Here is a 9,918-nt window from a genome sequence, read left to right as displayed (position 1 = left end):
CCTTGCATAAATCACATACACTCTTTGAGCATCAGTTCAGTCACCTATATAGAGAGCATAACAACACTTCTTTCAGAATTTCTTGTTAGAATTAAAAGAGAGAGAAATATGAAAAATGGACTGTGAACATCAGTGATCTATATAACTTCTAGACCAAAGTATAGAAAAATAAGTATGAGATCTCCATGTATTCTTTTTTTTTCTCCGCTGTGATGGCATCATGATTAGTCTGAATCTCTGGGAAACTAGGGGGAGAAGAACCTCTTCATCCCCAATCCTCATGAAGTTTGAGAAATAAACCTTTGTTGTGTTAAGCCACTGATGTTTTGGGGTTAGTAGCTATCCTAGCATATGCTTAGCCTAACTTGACAAGTGCACCTAAAGGCCCTCAGAGTTAAGCAACAGAATCATTGGAATGCTGGTTGAAATATGTATTTTATGTGGTAAAACTCTATTTGGGGCAGGCAGAAAATAGATAGTGGAGATTATGATGGTAAGAGGTAACCACTCAATTATCATGTCAGAAAGTCAATAGATAATGACTAAAGTTAACAAGTCAAGAAATAGCAGTTGCAAGTTATACATCTGATAAAGGACTTGTTTGTGTTGAGAATAAGCAAAATACTTTTACAACTCAACAATAACAAGAAACCAACCCAATTTTAAAATGGGTAAAGGATTTGAATAGACATTTATCCAATGAAATGTACAAATGGCTAATATGCACATCAAGAAATGCTCAACATCATTAACCAGTAGGAAAATGTAAATCAAAACCATAATGTGATTCCATTTCATACCCACTAAGATGGCTATAATAGAAATTACGGGCAATGACAAGTATTGGTGAGGATATGGAGAAACTGGAACCTTTGTATACTACTAATGGGTTTGTCAAATGCCACAGTTGCTTTTGGAAAACAATTTGGTAGTTTCTCAAAAAAAAACACATAGCCCTGGCTGGTTTTGTTCAGTGGTTAGAGTGTCAGCCTGAAGACTGAAGGGTTGCAGGTTCGATTCTGGGTCAAGGACACGTACCTTGGTTAAAATTTGAACCTGGGTCCTGGTAGGGGCGTGAGGGGGAGGCAGCCAATCAATGTCTCACATTGATGTTTCTCTCTCTCTCTCTCTTTTCTCTGTCTCTTCCCCCCCCCTCCTCCCTTCCTTCCATTCTCTCTAAAAAATGAATGGAAAAAAATATCCTCTGGTGAGGATTTTAAAAAGTGTTAAAGATAGAGTTATCATATGACCTAGCAATTCCATATATATATCTCCAAGAAAATTAAAACATACACACAAAACGTTTTCACTGTTATATGATACAAGAGGCCTGGTGCATGAAATTCGTGCACGGGTGTGTGTGTGTGTGTGTGTGTGTGTGTGTGTGTCCCTCAGCCCAGCCTGCACCCTCTCCAATCTGGGATCCCTCTCACAATCCAGGACTGCTGGCTCCCAACCGCTCGCCTGCCTGCCTGCCTGATTGCCCCTAACCGCTTCTGCCTGCCAGCCTGATCACCCACTAACCACTCCCCTGCCAGCCTGATTGACGCCTAACTGCTCCCCTGCTGGCCCAGTTGCCCTTAACTGCCCTCCCTTGCCAGCCTGGTCACCCCTAACAGCCCTCCCCTGCCGGCCTGGTAGCCCCTAACTGTCCTCCCCTGTAGGCCTGGTCGCCCCTAACTGCCCATCCCTGCTGACCTGGTCACCCCTAATTGCCCTCCCTTTCCAGCCTGGTAGCCCCTAACTACCCTCCCCTGCCAGCCTGGTCGCCCCCAAGTGCCTTCCCCTGCAGGCCTAGTTGCCCCTAACTGTCCTCCCCTGCAGGCCTGGTTGACCCCAACTGCCCTCCCCTGCTGGCCCGGTCACCCCTAGCTTCCCTCCCTTGCCAGCCTGGTCGCCCCCAACAGCCCTCCCCTGCAGGATTGGTTGCCCCCGACTTCCCTCCCCTGCAGGCCTGGTCCCCCCAACTGCCCTCCCCTGCAAGTCTGGTTGTCCCCAAATGCCCTCCGCTGCAGGTCTGGTTGCCCCTAACTGCCCTCCCCTGCTGGCCCAGTCCCCCCCAACTGTCCTCCCCTACAGGCCTGGTCACCCCCAACTGCGCTCCTCTGCAAGCCTTGTCCCTCCCAACTGCCCTCCCCTGCCAGCCTGGTCACCCCTAACTACCCTCCCTTGCCATCTTGGTCACCCCTAATTTGCCTCCCTTGCGAGCCTGGTCACCTCTAACTGTCCTTCCCTGCAGGACTGGTCACCCCCAACTGCCCTCCCCTGTAGGCCTTGTTCCTCCCAACTGCCCTCCCCTGCCGGCCCGATTGCCCCTAAATGCCCACCCCTGCAGGCCTGGTCACCCCTAACTGCCCTCCTCTGTTGGCCTGGTCGCCCCCAAGTGCCCTCCCCTGCAGGCCTGGTCACCCCCAACTACCCTCCCCTGCTGGCCTGATTGCCCCTAACTGTCCTCCCCTGCCAGCCTGGTCACCCCTAACTGCCCTCACTTGCAGTCCTGGTCACTCCTAACTGTCCTCCCCTGCAGGCCTGGTCCCTCCAACTGCCCTCCCCTGCCGGCCTGGTCACCCCTAACTGCCCTCCCCTGCCAGCATGGTCACCCCTAACTGCCCTCCCTTGCCAGCCTGGTTGCTCCTAACTGTCCTCCCCTGAGGCCTGTTCGCCCCTAACTGCCCTCTCCTGCTGGCCTGGTCACCCCCAACAGCCCTCCCCTGCAGGCCTGGTTGCCTCCAACTGCCCTCCCCTGCAGGCCTGTTCGCCCCTAACTGCCCTCCCCTGCAGGTCTGGTTGCCCCCAAATGCCCTCCGCTGCAGGCCTGGTTGCCCCCAACTGCCCCCCTTGTGGGCCCAGTCACCCCTAACTGCCCTCCCTTGCCATCCTGGTTGCCCCTAACTTCCCTCCCTTGCCAGCCTGGTCACCTCTAACTGTCCTCCCCTGCAGGCCTGGCCGCCCCCAACTGCCCTCCCCTGCCGGCCTGGTCACCCCTAATTGCCCTCCCCTGCTGGCCCGGTCACCCCCAACTGCCCTCCCCTGCTGGCCCGGTCACCCCTAACTGCCCTCCCTTGCCATCCTGGTCCCGCCCCTAACTGCCTCCCCTGCCTGCCTGGTTGCCTCCAACAGCCCTCCCAACTGTCCTCCCCTGCCAGCCTGGTCACCCCTAACTGCCCTCACCTGCAGGCCTGGTCACCCCTAACTGTCCTCCTCTGCAGGCCTGGTTGCCCCTAACTGCCCTCCCCTGCAGGCTTGATCGCCCCCAACTGCCCTCCCTTGCAGGCCTGGTTGCCCCCAACTGCCCTCCCCTGCAGGCCTGATCCCTCCCAACTGCCCTCCCCTGTAGGCCTGGTTGCCCCTAACTGCTCTCCCCTGCTGGCCTGGTTGCCCCCAACTGCCCTCTCCTGCAGGCCTGGTCCCCCCTGCAACTGCCCTCCCCTGCCGACCTGGTCACCCCCACTGCCCTCCACTGCAGGCCTGATCGCCTACAACTGCCCTCCCCTGCTGGCCATCTTGTGATGGCCATCTTGTGTCCACATGGGGACAGCCATCTTTGACTACATGTGGGCAGCCATCTTGTGTGTTGGAGTGATTGTCAATTTGCATATTACTCTTTTATTAGATAGGATTATTATATAGGATTATATAGGATGTGTGTGTGTGTGTGTGTGTGTGTGTGTGTGTGTGTGTGTGTAATGTAAAGAGAATAAATACTAAGAGTTCTCAACACACAGAAAAAAATGTTTTTTCTTTTCACGGTATCTATATGAGGTGATAGATGTGAATTAACCATACTGTTGTAATAATTTCACAGTATATGTAAGTCTAACCATTGTGCTGTGCACCTTAAACTTATATAGTGGTGTATGTTAATTATATCTCAATAAAACTGGAAACAAAATTTTCTTTAACAAAATAAATAAAATCTTTGCTTCTTCCAACCTAAATTAACTAGAATATCAAATACTACACACTTGTGTGTTTTTTAAACCAGACACAAAACAAATAAATTGAATTTATAATACACCTTCATTAGCATGCTCTGAGGTTATCTACATAATAAACTAAGGCAGAACCATCACTTTTGTACTTGTAAATTTTGTATTTTGACCTAATAGTTTATTTTTAAAAAGCAAATAAAACATCTACATGAATGTTCAGTACTGATACATGCTACAGTGTGGATAAACCTTGAAACCATTATGCTAGAAGTCAGATATAGGAAGCCATATATTGTGATTCCTTTCATATGAAATGTCTAGAATAAGCAAATCTATAGAGACAGAAAATAGATCAGTGTTTGCCAGATGCTGGTGGGGAGTGGGAATGCAGTAGGTGCTAATGGGCATGGGGTTCTTTTTAGGGTGATGAAATGCCCTAAAACTAGATAATTGTGATGGTTTCAGAACTCTGTTAATATACTAAAAAACCCCACAATGAATAGTGTGCCTTAAGTGTGCACAATTTTGAGGGTCAATTTTGTGGTGTGTAAATTACACTTGGATAATGAAGCCATTTAAAAAGGAAATAGCAGCCTAATCATATGATTCAGAAATACAGAGGCAAATATAAGAAGTAATCCAAAACATTATGGTAGTTGTCTCTGGAGAATGAGAATGTGGAATGGCAAGGCAGACCAGAGTTTTTAATAATAAATTCTTTTGCACTATTGGATTTTAAAATTTTGTACATGTATCCATTTGGTAAAAAGTAAAATGAGCTAAAACCATAAATCATGTTAAAAGAATAAATCCTAAGAGTTCCCATCACCCAGAAAAAATATTTTTTTCTTTTCCTTTTCACTGTATCTGTACACACACAGACATTGTGAGGACAGGTCAAAAGAGATCCTGATGCATTGGATCTGAGGTGGGAGCCAGGATTCTGCATTTTCAAGATAGGAGATTTGGGTGCAGGTAATCTGCTAGTAGCTAGAAAATTTTGAGAAACACTTCTATACCCAATGTTAAAAATCAGTGTATCTTGTAATCAATGTGATCTCCTGCTATGCTCCTTTTGGAGTAGCAAGTTTCAGTTACTAAAGAATGAAATTACATGCTTAAGGCTATGTATTCGATCAGGCCAAGAACTGGGCCAAGAATTGAGACCTTCTAACTTCATAATTAATGTATTGATATTTAAGCTTCCATTATGTATTGTGGCTACCAAAATGAGTAAGATTTCTTTGCTTTGAAAAGTGCAAGTCTAGTGGGGTAATTATAATGCCTAAAATATATATTAATAAAGATTTTACAATGTATTTTTTTTCACATTTCATGTCAGGATTAATACAATTATAACATGAGAAGAGGTACCTTCTTCACAGTTCAGTAGGGAATATAGTGGGGATTCAACTCACCAGGGACTCCAGGGAAATCAAAAGGGCTTTGTTACCTTGGGGGGCCCTTAGGAGGGTGCAGGGTCCATGAGAAGAGGCAGAGTGCCCAACAGATATGGTATGTCGCAGGAGAGAGTGGCACCCACCTCTCAGCTGTCTGGACTTATTCTCAGGCAAAATTGAGAACTTCCTCACCCTACTCCAAACATCTGACAGGGTTCTGGCCTTGCTAGTGCAGGGTGAGGTAGGAGCCAGCCCAAAACAGCTCATACACTCAGTATCTCATCTGATTTCCACAGGCCTGAAGGCAATTTTTATTCCCATTTCACAGATGACAACACAATGGATCCATAACTGCCTGGTTGGATCCATAACTCCATCTTCGAGTCCCAGAGATAATGTGACAACAGGAATTCGAAGTGTCTCCACTACCTTCACAAACTCACTGAACAGTTATTTTGATTGCTTGGTACATACACTGAGTGGCCAGATTATTATGATCTCTGAACACATAATAATCTGGCCACTCAGTGTGTGTGTGTGTGTGTGTGTGTGTGTGTGTGTGTGTGTATTAGAGGCCCGGTGCATGAATTTGTGCATGGGTGGGGTCCGGCCAGCCTGGCCAGGGGGAGGGGACATGGGTGGTTGGCCGGCCTGCCTGCTGGTCGAACTCCTGGTCGAGGGGACAATTTGCATATTAGCCTGTTATTATATAGGATATACACTGAGTGGCCAGATTATTATGCGTTCAGAGATCATAATAATCTGGCCACTCAGTGTATTTTTCTACTTTTAAAAAATATTTTATTTTTATTATTTTTTATTTTATGACAAAGTAATATGTTTTTAGGAGGAAATGTGCAAATGAGGAAAAGCATAAGCTCCTCCACTGTCACCACACAGAGAAAATCATTATTCCTCCTTTGGTCTACTGTTCCATAATTTTTCATACACATGATGTATCATGTAACTTTTTCTCCCCAAAAAGTGGCTGATGCTGTATATGCAGTTCTGAAAACTATTTATTATTTTTACAATGTACCATGAACATATATTCCATGCACATGGGTGAAAAGCCCCTACTAAAACAGAGAGCACTGTGTAGTTGGATCAAAAGGCTGCTGGTAACAAGGGTGATGCCTAATGTAAAGTATCAGCATGAAGTTAAAGCACATTGCCTGGCAAATGCCTGCCAGGGAAAGCAGGGTTGGCAATATTCCCATCAGAGAAATTGATTTAAAGGCCAAAGGCATTAAATATATGGACTGTCTTCAAAGTCTTTGTGGCCCCTACCTCCACCCCTCACTCCCCTGACACCCCGCTGGCCCCTTGGGAAGAATGGATCCTGTACATCTCTTTGCATCCAGTGAAAACTACCTGTTTTCTGTCTTTTCCTTAGCTCTTCCTGAGCCCTTGCTACATCTCCACATTCTCTCATCCTCTCCTCAATGCCCAAATGCCTTTTCTGTAAGTCCTCCTGATAGTCCTTGAGGGAATCATCTGTCCACCTGTCCGTTTTTTGCTTTGCTTTCCGGGGCACATACTCTTCAGCCGGGCGTTTTTCGGCAGCTCGCAGCTGGCTCGCTGGCTTGGCCTGGGGTTCTGGCTTGCCCTCACTGAGAGCTTTTCCCTCACCTTGGGACTTGCTCTGCTTTTCTTGTTTCCCCTCATCATCTGGCTGTCCTTGATCTTGGAGCTTTCCCTCATGCTCTGGCTTCCCCTCCACTTCTGGCTTTTCTTTCCCATCTGACTTTCCTTCATCTTCTGTATCTACTTCATCTTCTGGCTTTCCCTCGCTTTCCAGCTTTCCTTCATTTTCTTTGTAGAGCTTTTCCATGTTGAGATGTCCCCTCCTTTGCCTGTCCTAGGAGGCAAAGAGGAGACAAAGGAGACTGAGGACTTAGGTGGTGGAATGAAGGTCCTGATACTTGCCTTTATGATGTAGGGGGTTCCTCACAGGATCCCAACATTCAGGTGCACTCCCACCCATGCTTTTTTTTCCTTTCCTTCCCTCTCCACACATGTTTGCATGAGCCAGCCTTACAGAAACTTCCATATGTGCTTCTCCGTGTATTTAAGCGGAGTGTGCTGAGAAGTGTGTAAAAACAGATGTGTCCCTAAACTTTGCTCTGGCCTTAGGTGTTCCCATAACAATTTTAACTGGGTAGCCCCCAACTTACAATGACCTGCAAGAATCCTGACTGGCTTCTTTTTTGCCTTGCCTGCAATTGTAAGACTTACAGATCTACAGACACAACAACAATGACCAGTTCTCAGATTTCAGGGGTACTCTAATATTTTCAAGAGGCTTCACAAATGCCACACCACCATCTCTCACTTCCTTGTTCTCCCCCACTATCCTCACCAGCCATAAAGCACCAAGTTCCCTTATGGTCCTGACAGAGGCCATAGATTCTGAGACTGCAACAGGAAAACTTGGAAGAGAGGTGGCAGGAGATGGCCTCCTCAACTTCTGCTCAGGCTTAAATCACTCCCACTCCCAGGGGTCCTGGGGTAGTTGCCTTTTCCCACTGACCTGCACTGCTCCTGGAGGTCTTTCCTTTTCTTGTGCAACCACAGCCCTGAAGACCTGTAGAGAGACAGAAGACATATGGTGAATGAGGGATCGCGAAGTGAATGACTGGTAACAGGGACACTGACTCTTTTTGCACTATACTTGTCAAAACTTTCCCAATTCCTGCTACCCTTGCCCTTTTCCCTTGGGCCTCTGATCCCCCTCTACAGTCCCTCCACAACAGCCTCCATTTTTCTATCACTGGGCAATGGCAGATAAAAATTATTTCCGAAGTGTTTCTATATTTCTGAATCCTCCTCCCAAAGTTCTATCTCACTTTTTCTTGCACTAAAATGAGTGAGGCTCAGGACAGTGGTGTTCAGAGGGCAGACCATGCTGTGCTCAGGTTTCTGCCTTCCAAGCTCCCTACCCCAGGGTGCCCAGATAGCACAAAGCCCCCCACTTCTCTGAAAATGGTGATGGTAGAGTTAGGGGACAGGGTAGAAATGTCCAGAGCATTCCTGCCACTCCCCCCTCTTCCAGGTACACAGAAAGACGACATTTTCCTACAACGCAAGAGACAAATTATTTTCAAACTCAGTAAAATTTTAGGTCTATGTTGCCTCCTCATAACCCTCCCTAATTCAGAAGCTACTCCTCCGCAACAGGGAGCTGGACTCCACAGACTGAACCTCTATCACCCTCATAGGCAGCACCTGGCCACCTAGCCCCCCCGACCCCGCGCGCGCGTGCGCGCGCGCGCGCGCGCGCGCACACACACACACACACACACACACACAATTTTTGGCTCCAAAATGGGCGGAAGGTGGGGAAGATATACTGAGGGCACAGTCCTTTTCAGGGGTCCGCCCCACCCCCCATCAGGAGATCTCAGGCTTTGCCCTCCTCCAGCCACCCAGCAGGGATCAGGCCACTTCCTTGCCATCCTCTTCAAACAGCAACCCCCGCCCCCCCCCCCCAACACACACACACACACACACACTCCCTCCATCAGATAGCCTGCCTCCTAGGACATCCTAATTGATACCCATTCTCAACCCCTGACCCCTCTCCATCTCCTCCCACCAAGTCCTCCATTTCTTGCACCAAACGATGGGCATCAGGGGAGGGGCAGAGAGAATTGAGTCCTGGACCCTCTCTGGTGTTTGCCCTCTGCCACCCCCACCTCAGGGGTCAGCAGGTAGCAGTGGATTTATAGCCTTCCCAGAGAGATGACTCCTTCTCCTCATATTTCTTTCTGCCCTAAGCCTGCACTTATCCAGAAAAATAAGAGATGCTACCCAGACCTCTCTCACAACATTCACTCAATTTTCTGTACCAAAATGAATGGGGGTGAGAAGGAGGTTTCATCTATAAAGCAGACCAGATCCTCTAGCCTCTATCCGTCACCAATCCTACCCCAAGGTTACCCCCACACACAGACAGACACACACTCTTGTACCGACATGCAGGGCTATGGGGCAGTTGGCCCCGCTGTCCCTCGGTCTAAAAATCTCTCTTTCTCCATGGAAATAAGGAACGTACCTGGAGGAGAGGGACTTCTGTACACATCGGCTCCTGATCACGTGAGGGAAACGTCACCAGTGGGCTCGGGTCCCTTGTTCCCCTCCCACCAGGAGAAAGTGCGTCAGGAGCCAGCCTTTTCTTCCTTCATTATGCCCCTTCCCCTCCCACTCCTTTCCTTCACTAACCCCTCTCCCCTTCCACTTCTTTCCTCTGGCTTGTGACCCTGTCACTCATTTTAGCCTTTCTTAATCCCAGAGGTCAACTGTGGCCCCTTCTCCCTGTGGTATGTGTTCTGTTTCATCAGGGAAGGGCTGCATCTTCTCCTAGGGTTACTGGACATTGGTACACCTCTGAAGAATTTTTCTTTCTCTTCATTGACCTTGGAGCATCTATGCCTGTAATCTATTTCTCCACTCAGCCATGGATGGATGCTCATTCCTCCTGTCCTCTGGACCTTCACATAATAGCTACAGAGTGGATTCTCAGATAAGAAAGCAGCTAGTTAAAATAGAGATTTTATTTTCTTCTAAGATTTTTTAGTTTTATT

The 9,918-nt window shown here is 47.9% G+C and overlaps 1 pseudogene across 1 annotated transcript; it reads right to left on the bottom strand.

Annotated features, from left to right (window-relative positions):
• Positions 1-6,542: 6,542 nt before the first annotated feature.
• Positions 6,543-9,524, bottom strand: LOC308239643 (annotated as a pseudogene). Its single transcript, XR_013961684.1, has 3 exons — positions 9,390-9,524; positions 7,866-7,919; positions 6,543-7,193 (listed from the first exon to the last, which is right to left on the bottom strand). The product of XR_013961684.1 is annotated as an uncharacterized misc_RNA (transcript).
• Positions 9,525-9,918: the final 394 nt, after the last annotated feature.

The sequence above is a fragment of the Plecotus auritus genome (assembly GCF_963455305.1).
Source record: "Plecotus auritus genome assembly, chromosome: X".
Lineage (NCBI taxonomy): Eukaryota > Metazoa > Chordata > Mammalia > Chiroptera > Vespertilionidae > Plecotus > Plecotus auritus.
The sequence above is the reverse complement of the archived record's forward strand: the minus strand, read 5'-3'. Positions and strand labels throughout refer to the sequence as shown.